The sequence below is a fragment of the Scyliorhinus canicula genome, chromosome 1 (assembly GCF_902713615.1).
Source record: "Scyliorhinus canicula chromosome 1, sScyCan1.1, whole genome shotgun sequence".
NCBI lineage: Eukaryota > Metazoa > Chordata > Chondrichthyes > Carcharhiniformes > Scyliorhinidae > Scyliorhinus > Scyliorhinus canicula.
In genome coordinates, this window is record NC_052146.1 from 292127132 (window position 1) to 292144647 (window position 17516).

The 17516-nt window shown below is 41.2% G+C and overlaps 1 protein-coding gene across 11 annotated transcripts in view; it reads right to left on the reverse strand.

Annotated features, from left to right (window-relative positions):
• The window catches only part of akt3a (v-akt murine thymoma viral oncogene homolog 3a), a 522194-nt gene that overhangs the window by 246497 nt on the left and 258181 nt on the right, over positions 1 to 17516 (reverse strand). Inside the window, exon 1 of one of the 11 annotated variants that reach the window (XM_038815311.1) lies at positions 13797 to 13877. The exons of 9 other annotated variants lie outside the window; for them this stretch is intronic. The gene's annotated coding sequence lies outside the window, so the exon portion shown is untranslated. Of the gene's footprint in view, positions 1 to 7916; positions 8055 to 13796; positions 13878 to 17516 lie in introns of those variants that run through there. One more of the 11 variants, XM_038815319.1, reaches the window with a different exon arrangement.

The following is a 17516-nucleotide window of genomic DNA, read 5'->3' on the forward strand; positions in this document are numbered from 1 at the left end:
AATCATATTGAATTGTGGTTCAGACCCGAAGGGCCATATGGCCTACTCCTCCACCTATTTTCTATTTAATACGATAATGGCTGGTAATGCAAGGATGCCCCGAAAGACAATGGATCTTGGGTGAATCACCTTATTCATTCCCTAATGGATTTATATCTGATGCAACCATGTGACTTAGCCAGGTGTGGGCTTTGAGTCCAGGTTAGCAGTATTTTCCTTCCGTTTGTTCAACCCTTAAACTAATGTGGCAGGGGGATGGGAACCAGATTAGGAAGTTAGAGGTCGGTAAAGAGGCAACAACTAAAACCAGTAAGGTACTAGATAATAAACTCATTCTGACCAAGGGGGAAGAGTAGACAGGAAAGAGATGATGAACGCAAAGGGACAGGTGGTCTGAGGTGCATTTGTTTTAATGCAAGAAGTGTAGCAGGTAAGGCAGATGAACTTGGGGCTTGTATTAGTACCTGGGAATATGATGTTATTGATATTACTGAGACTTGGTTGAGGGATGGGCAAGATTGGCAACTAAATATCCCAGGGTATAGATGCTTCAGGAGGGATATAGAGGGAGGTAAAAGGGGTGGAGGAGTTGCATTAATAGTCAGAGATGATATCACAGCTGTGATTAAGGAGGGCACTATGGAGCATTCGAGCACTGAGGCAATATGGGTAGAGCTAAGAAATAGAAAGGGTGCAGTAACATTGTTGGGACTTTACTACAGGTCTCCAAAAAGCAAGCGTGAAGTAGAGGTACAAATATGTAGACAGATTATAGAAAAATGTAGGAGCAATAGGGTGGTCGTGATGGAAGATTTTAACTTCCCCAACATTGAATGGGACTCATGTAGTGTTGGAGGTGTAGATGGAGCAGAATTTGTAAGGAGCACCCAGGAGAGTTTTTTTAGAGCAGTATGTAAATAGTCCAACTCTGGAAGGGCCATACTGGACCTGGTATTGGGGAACGATCCCGGCCAGGTGGCTGAAGTTTCAGTCAGTGATTACTTTGGGAATAGCGATCCCAATTCTGTAAGTTTTGGAATACTCAGGACAAAGACGAGAGTGGTCCTAAAGGAAGAGTACTAAATTGGGGAACGGCCAAGTATAACAAAATTCGGCAGGAGCTAGGGAATGTGGATTGGGAGCAGCTGTTGAAGGGTAAATCCACATTTTAAATGTGGGAATCTTTTCAGGAAAGGTTGATTAGAATGCAGGACAGAAAATAAGGGCTAGAAATGGCAAGATTAGGGAACCATGGATGACGGGTGGAATTGCGAGACTAGCCAAGATGAAAAAGGAAGCATACATAAGATCTAGGCGACTTAAAACTGATGAAGCTTTGGAGGAATATCGGGAAAGTAGGACAAATCTCAAACGCGCAATAAAGAGGGCTAAATGGGGTCATGAAATATCTTTAGTGTTAAGGAAAATCCCAAAGCCTTTTATTCATATAAGGAGCAAGAGGGTAACGGGAGAAAGGATTGGCCCACTCACAGACAAAACAGGGAATTTATGCGTGGAGTCAGAGGAAATGAGTGAGCTTCTTAATGAGTACTTTGCATCGGTATTCACCAAGGAGAGGGACATGACGGATGTTGAGGTTAGGGATGGACGTTTGAATACTCTAGGTCAAGTCGGCATAAGGAAGGGGAAAGTTTTGGGTATTCTAAAAGGCATTAAGGTGGACAAGTCCCAGGTCCGGATGGGATCTATCCCAGGTTACTGAGGGAAGCGAGGGACGAAATAACTGGGGTCTTGACAGATATCTTTGCAGCATCCTTGAGCACTGGTGAGATCCCGGAGGACTGGATAATTGCTAATGTTGTCCCTTTGTTTAAGAAGGGTAGCAGGGATAATCCAGGGAATTATAGACCTGTGAGCTTGACATCAGTGGTAGGCAAACTGTTGGAGGTGATACTGAGGGATAGGATCTATTCACATTTGGAAGAAAATAGACTTATCAGTGATAGGCAGCATGGTTTTGTGCAGGGAAGGTCATGTCTTAAAAACTTAATAGAATTCTTTGAGGAAGTGACAAAGTTAATTGACGAGGGAAGCGCTGTAGATGTCATATACATAGACTTCAGTAAGGTTTTTGATAAGGTTTCCCATGGCAGGTCGATGCAAAAAGTGAAGTCGCATGGGTAAAGAACTGGCTGGGCAATAGGAGACGGAGAGTAGTAGTGGGAGTGTCTCAAAATGGGGAACGGTGACTAGTGGTGTTCCACAGGGAGCCGTGCTCGGACCACTGTTGTTTGTGATATACATAAATGATCTGGACGAAGATATAGGTGGTCTGATTAGCAAGTTTGCAGATGATACTAAGATTGGTGGAGTCGCAGATAACGAGGGGGACTGTCAGAGAATACAGCAAAATATAGATAGATTGGAGAGTTGGGCAGAGAAATGGCAGATGGAGTTCAATCCAGGCAAATGCGAGGTGATGCAGTTTGGAAGATCCAATTCAAGAGCAAACTATACGGTCAATGGAAGCGTCGTGGGGAAAATTGATGGACAGGGAGATCTGGGAGTTCAGGTCCATTGTACCCTGAAGGTGGCAACGCAGGTCGATAGAGTGGTCAAGAAGGCATACAGCATGCTTGCCTTTCATCGGACGGGGTATTGAGTACAAGAGTCGGCGGGTCATGTTACAGTTGTATCGGACTTTGGTTCGGCCACATTTGGAATACTGCGTGCAGTTCTGGTCACAGCATTACCAGAAAGATATGGATGCTTTAGAGTGGGTGCAAAGGAGATTCACCAGGATGTTGCCTGGGATGGAGGGTGCTAGCTATGAAGAAAGGTCGAGTAGATTAGGATTGTTTTCGTTGGAAAGACAGAGGTTGAGGGGAGATCTGATTGAGGTCTACAAAATTCTGAGAGGTATGGACAGGGTGGATAGCAACAAGCTTTTTCCAAGAGTGGGGATGTCAATTACAAGGGGTCACGATTTCAAGGTGAGAGGGGGAATGTTTAAGGGAGATATGCGTGGAAAGTTTTTTTACGCAGAGGGTAGTGGGTGCCTGGAACACTTTGCCAGCGGTGGTGGTAGAGGCGGGCACGATAGCGTCATTCAAGATGTATCTAGACAGATACATGAACGGGCGGGGAACAGAGGGAAGTAGATCCTTGGAAAATAGGCGACAGGTTTAGATAAAGGATCTGGATTGGCGCAGGCTGGGAGGACCGAAGGGCCTGTTCCTGTGCTGTAATTTTCTTTGTTCTTAAATAGCCTGCTACTCCTTGCACCCCCATTTCTAGACCCAAGTTCCTAATATCTCTCACATCTTGACAAGAGAAATGAACTTGATCAAAACCTTTAAGATCTTGGGCAGTATTAACAGGGTGGATGTGGAGAGGATGTTTCCTCTTTATCAGAGAATCTAGAACCAGGATCACTGTTTAAAAATAAGGGATCACTCATCTGAGACAGAGATTAGGAGAATCGCTCTTAGGGTCGTGAGTTTGCCTAACTATTTTCCTCAAAAGATAGTGGAAGCAGAGTCTTTCAATATTTTTAAGGCTGAACTGGATGGATTCTTGATTAACAAGGGGCTGAAAAGTTATCAGCGGTAGGCAGGGATGTGGGATTTAAAGTTGTTAGATTAGCCACAACCTTACTGAATGGCTAGAGGGATTGAGGGGCCAAGTGGCCTGTTCTTGTTCCCAATTCATATGTTCATATGAGATTCGATCCAGTCAGATGGATTATTTGAGATGGATAAGGATTGTGGAGTATCCATACAAAATCTTCAGACAATGGGATAGGTTGGATGTCATGAAGTATTTCCACTTCACTCTCACCCAGAATCATCCTTCTCAAGAAGATTATTGAAGCATGGGGTGAGCATGAATCTCCCGAGAGAGCATGACGCATCCAGTTTTGGAGGGCAAGTACAGGTTAAAATTATTAAAATAATTGATGGGTCTCCTGACCAATGATAATTTTAATACTTGAAGAAAACTCTCTCAGGACTTTATGCTTCTCCAAAGAGTGTTATGTTTAGGAACCATACCCAGATGGGTTGCATCTGATGGGACAATTATCTTTCCCATGTTCATACAGGCAAGGCAGATTAACCTCAGTCCTGGAGAAGATTTTAGAAATCATAATTTGGGAGACTATTAATAGCCGCTTGGGCAAAATTGGTTTAATTAACAAAAGTCAGCACTGATTTAAGGGTAAATCAAGTTCAACAAACATGCTGGAGTTTTTGATGTGGTAACAAAGAGAGTTGACGAGGGTAATGCTATTGATGTTAGGTATATGGACTACCAGGGGGCTGGTGCAACAGACGTCTGAACAAAGTTATAAAAGGGACAGTGACAAAATGGATACGATATTGATTGACTGGAAAAAGAAAGAGAATAGTGGTTTAATGTGTATAGTGGTTTAATGAATGCTTTCGGATTGGAGGAAAGTTTGAAATGTTGTTACCCAGAGGTCGGTGTTCGGACCCTTGCTCTTCCTGATATATATTAATGACATTGACTGTGGAGTACAGGGCGCCATTTCAAAATTTGCAGTTGATGCAAAACTTTGAAAGAGTCAGGTGAGTAATGTAGAACTTCAAAAGGACAAACACAGGTTGGTGACAAACTGATAGCATCTGAAAATTAACACCAGTGGGTATGGAAAATGATTAATTTTGGTGGCAAGAAAGCAGAGAGACCATATAAAATAACGGTACAGGGCCTAGGTATATATGTGTGTAAGTAATTTAAGGTGGCAGAACAGGTTGAGAGAGTGGTTAATAAAATACACAGCATCCTCGGCTTTATTAATAAAACCTAGTACAAGAGCGAGGAGGTTATGTTAAACTTGTACAGAACACTGGTTCGGACTGAAATGTGTCCATTTTGGGAGACAATTTAGGAATGATGTGAAGGAATTAGAGAGTGCGCCAAAACGTTTCACATAAATGGTTCTAGGAACGAATATCAAGTTACAAAGATCTATTGGAGGGATCGGGACTGTTTTCTTTTAAGAAATGTGGTTGAGAGATTTGATGGAGGTATGCAAAATCATAGGAGTCATGATGGATGGGAAAAACAGTTTCCATTGTTGCAAGATATTGAGAACAAGAGGCCACAGATAAAAGATAATTGGCAGAAGCAGCAATGATGACACTGGAAAAACTATTTTACACAGCGAGTGGTTGGGGTCGGTAATATACTGCCCAAGTGTGTGGTGGAGGCAGGTTCAATCAATCCATTAAAAGGGAATTGGATTATAATCTGACAAGGAAGAATGTCCAGGGCACAAGGAAGTTAGCCAGAAAGTGGAACTGGAGAGCCAGCAGAGTCAGGATGCACTGAATGGCCTCCTTCTGTGCTGTACCCACTCTGCAATGTTACGATCCTAATTATGTTATAACTGAACAGGAAGATCCCAGGCTAGAACCCTGGCTCAAAAGACCGTACCATTTTAAAAACATAAAATATGAAGGAACACTCACAGGATCGCTAATTAGTTTTAACAAGGAAAAAAACATTAACATGAAAAAATTAGATGATGCAATATGCCTTTACTCCCCACTTACCTTAATAATTACACACAGATTTGAGCATTACCGTAGTTTCCGGACTATAAGCCGCTACTTATTTCACACGTTTTGAACCTCGCGGCTTATACAACGACGCGGCTTATTTATGGATTTTTCCCGCTTTCTTTTCACTAAACCAATGAAATTGCGTAACGGGTCAAGGTAAAACAATGTAACTTTTTAGTTTACTCTTTAGATTAAATCGAGCGCGCTCAAACATCCCATCATTCTGATTACGGTAGTCATTTTGTCACCCTCATCATGGCAAAGACACGGAGAAATGCATATGAAGCAGCTTTCAAGTTGAAGGCGATCGATCTGGCTGTTGGAAAAGGAAATAGAGCTGCTGCACTAGAGCTTGGTCTTAATGAGTCGATGATAAGACGTTGGAAACAGCAGCGTGAGGAATTGACTCAGTGCAAAAAGACAACTAAAGCTTTCAGAGGGAAGAAAAGCAGATGGCCCGAACTAGAAAATGAGCTCGAAGACTGGGTCAACATGCAGAGAGCAGACGGCCGAGGTGTTTCAACTGTACAGATCCGACTGAAAGCCAAAACAATCGCCACCGCAATGAAGTTTGAGAATTTTAGAGGTGGACCATCGTGGTGTCTCAGATTTATGAGACGTAAAGGCCTGTCCATCAGGGTACGGACGAGTTTGTGTCAGCAGCTCCCACCCGACTACGAGGAAAAAATTTCAAACTTCCGCAAATTCATTGATGCAAAGATAGCAGAGCATTCCATTGGCCCGCACAATATCATAAATATAGATGAGGTTCCTCTGACATTTGACCTGCCTCTCACTCGGACTGTCAACAGGAAAGGTGAATCATCCGTCATGCTGAAAACAACTGGGCATGAAAAAACGCACTTCACCTGTGTTCTGAGTTGCACGGCATCGGGAGAAAAGCTTCCACCGATGGTGATTTTTAAACGCACGACGATACCAAAAGAAAAATTCCCTACAGGAATTGTTGTGAAAGTCAACAAGAAAGGATGGATGACGGAAAGCCTAATGCACGAATGGCATACGGAGTGCTACGGCAAGCGACCGGGAGGATTCTTTCACAGGAACAAGGCATTGCTCGTTTTGGACAGCATGAGGGCCCACATAACAGATTCTGTGAAAGAAGCCATCAAGAGGACAAACTCAATTCCAGCTGTGATTCCTGGGGGCACAACAAAGTATTTACAGCCACTCAACATCAGTTTAAATCGTGCATTTAAGGTGGCGCTTCGTGTTCAGTGGGAGGCTTGGATGACAAGTGGGGAGAAATCCTTCACTAAAACGGGCCGCATGCGAAGAGCAACTTATGGTCAAGTCTGCCAGTGGGTCCTGACAGCGTGGAGCATTGTTAAAAAATCCACTATCATCAACGGGTTTCGAAAAGCTGGATTGCTGCGTGTTGAAGAGGGCAGCATGAGCTCAGCGGGAAATTTGCCTCCGGATGAAAGTGATGAGAGCGACAATGAAAACAATCCAACATCGGATGAAGCAATTCTGAGGCTATTCAACTCTGACACTGAAGGAGATGACTTCAGTGGTTTCAGTGCACAAGAGGAGGATAGTGACTCTGATCACCTGGGTTGGTGATATCTTGATTACGATCAGTAATAAAATACTTCTTTTTACACATGATTTATTTATTTTTAATGTTTCAAACTGATGATTCTATGTTAATCTTAAGAGCTTAATCGGATTGATTTCGCTCCACAGTGACCAATGACTTTCTTGGTAGGCTATTCTTTACCGCTAATTTTTTATTTTTGTTACAAGCCGTATTTCGTTAAAGCCTGTGTAAAGCTCATTTGTTTCAATGTACCGGTAAGCACCTGCGGCTTATATACGTGTGCGGCTTATTTATGTTCAAAATAAAAAAAAAATTCAAAAATTCAAAGTCCGGAAATTACGGTAACACTGATTACAAAGTACAACATAAACTGCAATAGACTGACACAAAAAATTCCGTTTAGGCACAAACACACTCCTCTCTGAACTGAAGTGAATGTCTGTGGTTTCCTCCTCAGAATTCCCCAGATGATTGTCACAAGTGTCTCCAAACTCCCCCCTCAAAAACAAACTTTAAAGACTTCTATTCCAAATCTTCCAAATTATACTTTAAAACAAAGCTTCTGCCCCGCTTTAACAGCAAATCCAGTCCAGGATTTTACACCAACTACTTTAGGATGTCTTTGTCTTGACTGCAGTGCAAACTGTTCACAATTTCTTTAACTCTCAATCTCCAGGCTGTATTAAAATGGCATCAAACATTTCATCTGCTTCTGAATTTTGCTGTCCCACGTTAAATATAGTTATTGCAATTGCTCTTTAACTCGGAACACTTTGGTTACTGTTCATTCTTCTGGACTATACCTTTGTCTCTGTTCCCTTAACTCCAGTCGTCTTAAACACTCTTCTGTCCCAATTACATGGTTATCTGGATTAGACTTTGTTCCTTAGGAAGCTTGGATCTTTGCAATCCTTGCCATGTCCAGCTTCTCCAGGCAGAGTTGAGAGCTGTTCACTCCCCAGTGTCTTGTCTCCCAACTGCCCTGGCTTCCAGTTAAAACTAAGAACAAATGAAATCCCTTCCCTCTATAAAGTGGCCCCCTGCTGTTAAGCAACAACTTACATCTACTATTAACTCTTCAACTGTATTCCTCTCGAAGCACAACAGACACACCGTTGGAACCGGACCAACCCCCAAACATACATACACCTCTGTCCAGCATGAATCTAACTGCAGGTTTTACTCTTTCAGGCACAGAAACATTAAATTAAACCCACTTAAAACTAGAACTTTTTTTAAAGTTTACCAATAAACTACCTATTTTCTTAATGTAATAATTCCATGATTAGGATGTTAATCAGATCATTACTAAATGGAATTCATTAAAAAAATCCCAAGCCTAATGTCAACCAAAATATGACATTCTGTTTTATCCCACTCAATAAAGTCTACAATCGCACAAAATAATAGGCAAAATAATTTATTGCTTTCTAGCTTTTGCTCATGATACACAATCATAAATATCTGATTAAACAAAATATACAACACTGAGTGAATGCAAAACTTTGGTTTTACTGAAATTTTAGTGACAACAGGGGCAAAGTTTACAAGTTTCTCGCGAAAAAAATGAGTCTGCCTTTTAACATGGGTAGGAAATTTGCTGATTAACAAGTCAATAGTAAATATTTGGCTCATCTTGATGTGCCTTTGATCATATGAATAGAAATTTGATCATGATTTTTTTCAGCTATCAGCCTAAAGAGCCACATGCTTGATTTTTGCCTCCCTTTAAAGTATTTAAATTGTATAACTCTGAAGTAGTCACCATCCCAGTCTAGTCTAAAACAGGGTTGCATCAATATCTATGGTCCAAATAGTTAGTTATTCTAGATGACTCAACCATATTATTTGCAGCTATGTTTTGCGAAAATTATTCAATGTACTTCCAACTATTTCTCTGAATGGCTGTAATGCACAATGAAATCTCTCCTTTATCTCTCCTTCTTGAGCTTAACAAAACTATATACAATTAAAAAATATCTTTCCAGGAAATGTAATGCTTACTATTGGCCCTATTAACCTATCGCAAGCTGTTCAATTAAGGAAATGATACATTGTTGACAGCCTGAGAAATACTTCTGTTGTTTGCCAGTGATTGAAAAATCCATGACAACACAGATCTTGAAACCAGGTGTCAGCAGGGACGAAATAGGCCAAAGGAACATAGCCTTCAGAAGGTAATGTTCCCAGGCCCTACTAGTCCAGCATTGCTAAAGAGAGGAACAAAAAAATAAGAATGAACTTGTGTCTCTTTGTTTTTGCATGGGAAGCAAATTCAACTCAATTCAAAAGACCAACAGCTGCTTTGATTAGAGACTTAAAGCAGACAAAATAATATTGTGACTTATTCAGGGCAAATGCACTTACTGAACTGTACTCTTTATATACAATGTGTGTTAAGCTTCATCAGAATGCCACTGGATTTGTTCCTGTATTATCAGTGAGCTGGAAATTAGGCTTTTCTGAACAATAATGCCAACAACCCCAAAAAAGAATATTTTATTTTCACATCTAAGAAAAATATTCAGTAAGTGTAATTGATCAGCTAAAGAAATACATTCAAGTTAACCTGAAGCAACAGTCATCCTATAGAAGCATACATGGAAAATTAAATGTATGATGAAATTAAACTAGGGGTGTTCAGATTTGAGAAAATATTCAAGAGTGGATGAGTTGTACCAAGTCATATTAAAATACTATGCCACCACACAATTTAAACTGCAGTTATGTCAGAGTATCATCACATTTTCCAGGGGAAAAACCATTAAAGCACCACTATCAAAATGTTATTTTCGTGGGGAACACATAATCATGGAACATAATCCTCAACAAGCCAATAAAAACCCAGAAATCCAAGGTAATAAAAATGGATTCTCCTTATTTTGTAACCTCATATCAGTCCTTTCATTATAAATTTTAAACAATATGTTAACTCCATCAGCATTAGAAGTCCAATATTGATTCACTTCAAAAGCACTTCAATTCACATCACATTTTTGTTTTATGTGATAAGTATACTGAGCAAAAAGAAATCAACTATAAACAAAATACACCATTCCAACCTGCGCAAATTACACAGACTAGAATATTTATCTTGCATTCAGATGTTGGAAATTGCTACAATATCAGATAGAAGGTTGTAATGGAAAATTAGTTATAAGAAAACCGAATTGGCACAATGATGGAAAGCAAAGGTGGATAGAATTTTTGGTTCTGATGGCGAGGGACGTTTTGCAGCTGTGTTTCTCAAGAGCCATTTTTGGAATCCACTAGTCGTTTATCAAAATAAAAATTACCTGTACTCAGATGTAACGAGCAGCATTTTCTATGTTTCTATAGGTAGATTTCAAGACTCAGAAGGCGTCAAGGGTTATGGGGGTGGGGAGCACACTGGAGTATGGTGTTGAGACACAGGATCAGCTTTGATTATATTGAATGGAAGAGAAAGCTCAAAGGGCCAAATAACTTACTTCTGCTCCCAATTTCTATGTTTCAATCACTCCTGCAACATACAATGTTAACCAAGCCTCAAAAGAACAAAGAACAAAAGAACAAAGAAAAGTACAGCACAGGAACAGGCCCTTCGGCCCTCCAAGCTTGCACCAACCATGCTGCCCATCTAAACTAAAATCTTCTACACTTCCGGGGTTCGTATCCCTCTATTCTCATCCTATTCATGTATTTGTCAAGATGCCCCTTAAACGTCACTATCGTCCCTGATTCCACCACCTCCTCCGGCAGCGAGTTCCAGGCACCCACTACCCTCTACAAAACACTTGCTTCTTACATCTCCTCTAAACCTTGCCCTTCACACCTTAAACCTATGCCCCCTAGTAATTGACCCCTCTACCCTGGGAAAATGTCTCTGACTATCCACTCTGTCTACACCCCTCATAATTTTGTAGACCTCTATCAGATCTCCCCTCAACCTCCTTCGTTCCAGTGAGAACAAACCAAGTTTATTCAACCACTCCTACCAAGGAGACCTCTTGCTACCTTTGTGTTGCTCATTAACTCCAAACTATTGCTCATTTATTTAAATGAGTGTTAAACCTCTCAATGAACCAGTAAATGTTTTTTTTCCCCTTTTAAAAAAAATTTAGAGTACCCAATTATTTTATTTTTCCAATTAAGGGGCAGTTTAGCGTGAACAATCCACCTAACCTGCACATCTTTGGACACTTAAGGAGCAATTTAGCATGACCAATCCATCTAATCTGCACGACACGGTCCACATAGACAGTCACCCAATGCCAGAATTGAACTTGGGTTCCTGGCGCTGTGAGGCAGCAGAGCCGCCCCATGATCATGAACTTTCTTCCTGGAATACAGACCACACCTTCAACAACTTTTCCTACGTTATATAGCAAGTTTTAGCCAGTTTCCCCACAAGAAAAATTTAGAAAAATAAAAAGAATTACTCATGTTATGTTTTTTAAAGTCGAGACCAGAAAGCAGCTGAAACAATTAATTAGGATGCTAATGAACCAACTTTAATCTGGTTCCTTGTCAACTGTAATTAACATGACACATATTGGCATGTCTTGGCGTTCAAAAAACACATCATACTTGTAGTACTGCAAAGTCTTTCATACTATTCTGTGACCATGTGCAGCAAGAGGTTAAACTCATTTTCATTTCATTCATTTTCAGACTTGGGCAATTGGTTTCTGGCTTGAAAAGCATGCTATGCACGCAGTTAGGTTAAAATAAAAATATGTCCTGGTTTTCATGGAGAAAAAGAGGCCAGATTTATTGGAAGACATTTTTAAAACCAAGCTGTGTTTTGGTATGGCAGCCGAATGGGCATCAGTGGGCTGGTGATAATTTTTAGATCAGAATGGAAATCAAGGCAGCAGCAGAGGCACTGCTGTCCAATTAAATTTTTGGAATTTGCACCTCCAGCATCACTATGCAAGTGAAGGGGGGGGGGGGGGGGTGGAGAGAATATTAAGCAGAGGATCCCTTTATGGAAATGGATAAAAAAGTGAATAATAATAATCTGTATTAGTGTCACAAGTAGGCTTACATTAACACTGCAATGAAGTTACTGTGAAAATCATGTAGAATGGGCAAGACGACATAAAAAGTTCTTGTTCTTTTCATCTCGACACTATCCACAAAGGTGTCTCACCTTGATATTTGTGAATTCAGGATAATTAGTAATTAGAGATAGAAATCTTCTGGATAATAAAGGTAGCTCGTATTTATTAATTCCAATGGTAAATGTACTGGATGGTTATTTCCAGGTCTCTTACCTGCTCAGACAAATTTAACAAAATTTACCCAAGTCTGGAATACAAAGGGAGTCACATACCAGGACTGTAATGCAAAGAGAACCAGTTTAGCTCAGTTAGCTGGACAGCTGGTTAGTGATGCACGAGACCAGCAACCAGGGCTGTCATGCAAAAATGGAATAAATGATATACTGAAAAAAAGGCCTCCACCTTGTTGGGAAACTGCAGTGAATCCTCCACAAAGTGAAAGGCACAATAGCTTGGAGTGATGAAGCTCTCAGGTGACATTGAAGTAAGCCTTGTTGAGATATCTTGTCGTCCTGAAAAGTATTGCAGTAGATTATAAAATTCTCTGCGGATTTCCAGTATGGTGCTATAGTGATCCCAAGTAACCAATCATGTTGAAGGATTTTCACAAGCTCCCACCAGGAAAGGAAAACAATAATTCACTTTTCTCTCCCTACAGATGCTGCCAGCATTTTCTCTTTAGTTATGATCAATATTGCATGTAGGGTTTCTCTCAAATATAGTTTAAATTGTATATACATAGTTAATTTGAAAGGCCTGAAACCAGATCGTATTAAAAAACAAGATGCTAACTCAATTAACATTTGTGTTGCAACCAGGGGAGGAGAGGGGAAATGCTAAATTGGCCCCTGTCCAGGGATGTGCAGGTTGGGTGGGTTGGCCTTGATAAATGCATGGGGTTACGGAGACAGGGCGGGGGTGTGTGGGCCTAGGTATGGTGTTCTTTTGGAGGGTCGGTGCAGACTCAAATGGTCCGAATGGCCTACTTCTGCACTGTCGGGATTCTGATTCCCCTATTCTCCCATTCCTCATTTACTGTAAGAGGTGTTTTTTTTTAAATAAGCATTTAGAGAGGATGTGCGTTGCCAATTCTGTCCCACTATTAACTTGTTGAGGTTGTAGAGAATTACCCAGACAGGTTTTCTTAGGTTAAACAGAGAACAAGGCAAGTTTATCGAAACAAGCTCCGTTAAAGAAAAATGAGAACAAAGCACCATGCATTAGGCCACGTACATTCATACACACACAAACAAGCACAGGTTCAATGATAGCTGCAGTTGTATAGAGCAGTTTTCCATGTTTTAAGAGATCTCAGTCATATTAGTTTTCTCCTCAGGATGGTCACTTTACAAAAATAAAAGCAGTGGTTCCCAAGAGAGCACACGAGAGAGAATGCATATGGCTCTAACAACCCGTTTTAGTACAGCATTGTCTTTTTCACTTCTTCTCTCCTGCCTGCTTGCAGAGGTTACCTTGAAATATCTTGCTCCTTGTATATTCCAAAGGGGCTTGAATAGTTCATGTTTGCTGCAGTTATTATTTCAGAACAGGCAAGTGAATTTTGATGCCTCATCTCAGAAACATTTCAAAGTCTTAGTGTGGAGCGAATAGTCAGGAGATGGGATCTTTCATGCTCACCAGGAGGTTGATACGTCTGTCTTCATTCCCATTTTGTAGAATGCAATATTGTATTTTGTAGCAGCACAGCTTGTATGGGCTTTTTCTTTTTAAAAAAAGTTGTCTGTTTGGATTCCGATTTAAAATCCAGCTAGTGAAAAAATCAGAAATCATATCTTCTCAAAAGCACATCCTCATAACACCACCACACCACGCAGAATGAAATAAAATCACTTGTTTCATTACAAGACTAAAGGGGCTGGTTTAGCACAGGGCTAAATTGTTGGCTTTGAAAGCAGACCAGGGCAGGCCAGCAGCACGGTTCAATTCCCATACCAGCCTCCCCGAACAGGCGCCGGAATGTGGCGGCTAGGGGCTTTTCACAGTAACTTAATTTGAAGCCTACTTGTGACAATAAGCTATTTTCATTTCATTTTCAAGACTGCGAAAGAACACAATAAAATAATAAAAATCATACGTACATATACATTCACGTCTTCTCTTTTACTATTAGTTGTGCTCTCTGTTTAGGTTTTGGAGGGGTTGTTCCTATGTAGGTTTTAAACTCCAGAGTGGCAATCTGACTCCATTGTCACTCCAGTGGACGTTACGCCCCAATGTGATTGTGAAAGGTTGTCCAGGGTTAGTTATCGGAAAAATCCAGCTACTCAATCTCGGCCAACGCTCCATCTCAGGCTGGGCAAAATTTGTATAACTGTGATCTTTAGGCCTTATGCCCACGGCTTCAGCGTTGGAAAGGACGACACATTCCTTTTTTTTTAAAACAGCACTCGATGTTGTAATGCAGGTGTTTAAAGGCCAAGCCACAGAAGCCAGGGAGAAGGTGTGTTGGCAAAGGGGTGCGGAATGCTGCACAGTATAGGTCAAGGGTTGGGTGGGGGAGGAGATTGTGGTCAAGGGATTGTGCCCCATATAGGCTTTGATCTCTCTGTATTCATTTCAGATATGTATCAACTTTTGAGAACCAGTAATAATCCTACGGTTCATTTTTCCACAGTGGAACATTGTTTCTGGTGTTTGTTCAATTTCTTGGAAAAATACCCGATCTCACTCTATGCCCAATTTATCCTCTTGGAGTAGGACAGTCTCTCCCCGGAAGTCATGAGCATTGATGACTACTTTGAATGCTTTGTTGAAATCTGGAGCTGCTAAATATTGGTTTATTTATTAAAATGACTTTCAGCTGCTTTGACACCTCTCTGTCCACACTACCTTTGCTTTTTTCCGTAGTAGGTTTGTTAGTGGGGCAGCCATAGTTGTTGAGGTTTGAGACAAGCCTCCAGTATTTCATTATTTCCCATTTATTATGGAGATGGGACTACTGCCTGCATCATCACAACTCTGGGCAGAACGTGGCCTTGACCCATCACATACAATAGCTATGGCATCTCAGCTTTAGTAAACTTATTCTTTGTGAGAGTGACCACCAGGACAGCTGACTGTAACCTTTGGGAGTGGGCTTCCAGTTATTCCAGATGGTTTGACCACTAGGATAGCTGACTGTAACCTTTGGAACAGGGCTTCCAGTTATTCCAGATGGTTTTGCTAAGTCACTGTACAGAGGTTATCCAGGTACACTACACAGTTGGGCAGACCACTACCTGGTCAAAGAGCATTTGGAAGGCAGCTGGGGCATTTCAGAGTGCAAATAGCATGACTCTGCATTTATGAAGGTGGAGATCTACTTTGCTCAGGTGGTCAAAGAAATGTGCCAATATCCCTTCAATAATTCTATCTTAAGTGATGTAGGCTGTATTACCTATTATTATCTATGCAGTCTTCCAGCTGGGGAAATCTCATAGAAGTCAGCTCTGGTCAGTGCATTAATCTTTTTGTACTCAATGCACAGCCTTGCTGAGTAATCCAGTTTAGGCACGACCAAACTTGGGGAATCCAGCTTCTGCTGCTGGACTCAACTAGTTTGCGCTCCAACATATATTTAATTTCCTCCCGAATCGAGATCAATTGTTCTGGACCTATATTCTGCTTAATGGAAGGGAGGTTTGTAGGTGCTCCTGAGCCACATCACAGGCTCAAAGAACACAAATGTATAGACCAACATTGAGACCTTTCTTCTGTTCCAAAGATTTCTCTTGATTAGTTTCAAAGAACTCTCATTTGGTGTCCGTAAACAAATTCAAAAGTAGTAAAACCGGTGGACTCACAGGGCGAGTCCCTGGTGGCAAACAAAAGAAAACCCAGTGTTTTATCTAAGTCATATGGGTACTCGTAGCAGTACCTGATGGTACCATTCTAAAGCCATTCTAAAATGCTGATAGTATGTGGAGAGCTTTCGCAGAGTTGCATCCAGATTACCCATGACGTCCTGGAATATTCTGGACATAACATTTGAGCCCTGATGCGACTGGATCTCAGCGGGCAACCCAAAGCAGGTAAAGGATTGTGTTAATCCCTCCAACCCTACCTTGGCAGAGATGGTTCTCAGGGGAATAGCCTCTAGAAATAGGGTAGCCACATCCATAATATTAAGAATGTACTGGTGGACCCCTTCGGTTTTCAGCAGGGCTCCAATACAATCCACTAGCAACTTGCAGAATGGTTCCCTAAAAGCTGGTGTAGGAATCATAGGTTCAGATTTTTCCACAACCACACAGGTGTGGCAGGTTTTGCAAAACCTCACCACATCTTTGTAGAGGTGTGGCCATTAAAAATGCTGACTTGTGTGGTTGTTCACACGTCCAGCCATCGGGATTTCATAGGCTATCCTCAATATTTCATCAGTGTACATGGTGGATCTCAGTTCACTCCATGTTTGCTGATCTTTGAAAGGGTCTCCAATTTCTCATCAGCACCTCATTTTTAAAATAGTAACTCTGGAACTCCCTCTGCTTCAGCAGTTTGTACTAACTTTCTTTAAACACTGGGTCGGCTTGCTGAGCCACAACCAAGACCTACCCATTACTTTGTTAGAGATTGCTAGACTATGATTTTGGATAATCAAGCAGCAGGGTCATCTATCTGCAGTGCAGTGCCATTTCAACCTCCTCTGATGGAGCTTGTATGGTCATAAATCAGATCACTATGCAGTCAAGGAGAATGCTCGGGATTTTCCCCTGCAGCTGCTCTATCTCACTGACCTCACTCGACTTCTCCAAAACTATTGGAAACTCTATTACCTTTGACAGACAAGATCTCAGCTGCCCACATTAAAGCCTGGCCCTTGAGTCAGAAAGTTGTGGGTTGAAGCTTGCTCTTTCATATGGACAAAAATAATCCCATGGCATTATTCAAAGATAAGAGTTCTCCCCTATGTGCTGGCCAATATTTATCCCTTGAACAACTTCACTGATTGCCTGGTCATCATCACACTGCTCTTATCAGACCTTACTCTAGACAAATTTGCGGTTGTAATGTTGGAAATATAAAAATGAATCTTCATTGGCTGTAAAGCATTGAGATGTACGGAGGTTCTTAAAGGTGCTTTATAAATGAAAGTTCTTCTGAATAAACAAATCTAGTAATATGTGCCCAACCAGAGAAATAAACAAAAAAAATTGCCATAAAAATCAATCTTGTTAATATGTTATAAGGAAGAGAAACTTCCACCCCTACCTATCCTACATGGGGCTGGTTTAGCTCACTCGGCTAAATCGCTGGCTTTTAAAGCAGACCAAGCCGGCCAGCAGCACGGTTCAATTCCCGTACCAGCCTCCCCGGACAGACGCCGGAATGTGGCGACTAGGGGATTTTCACAGTAAC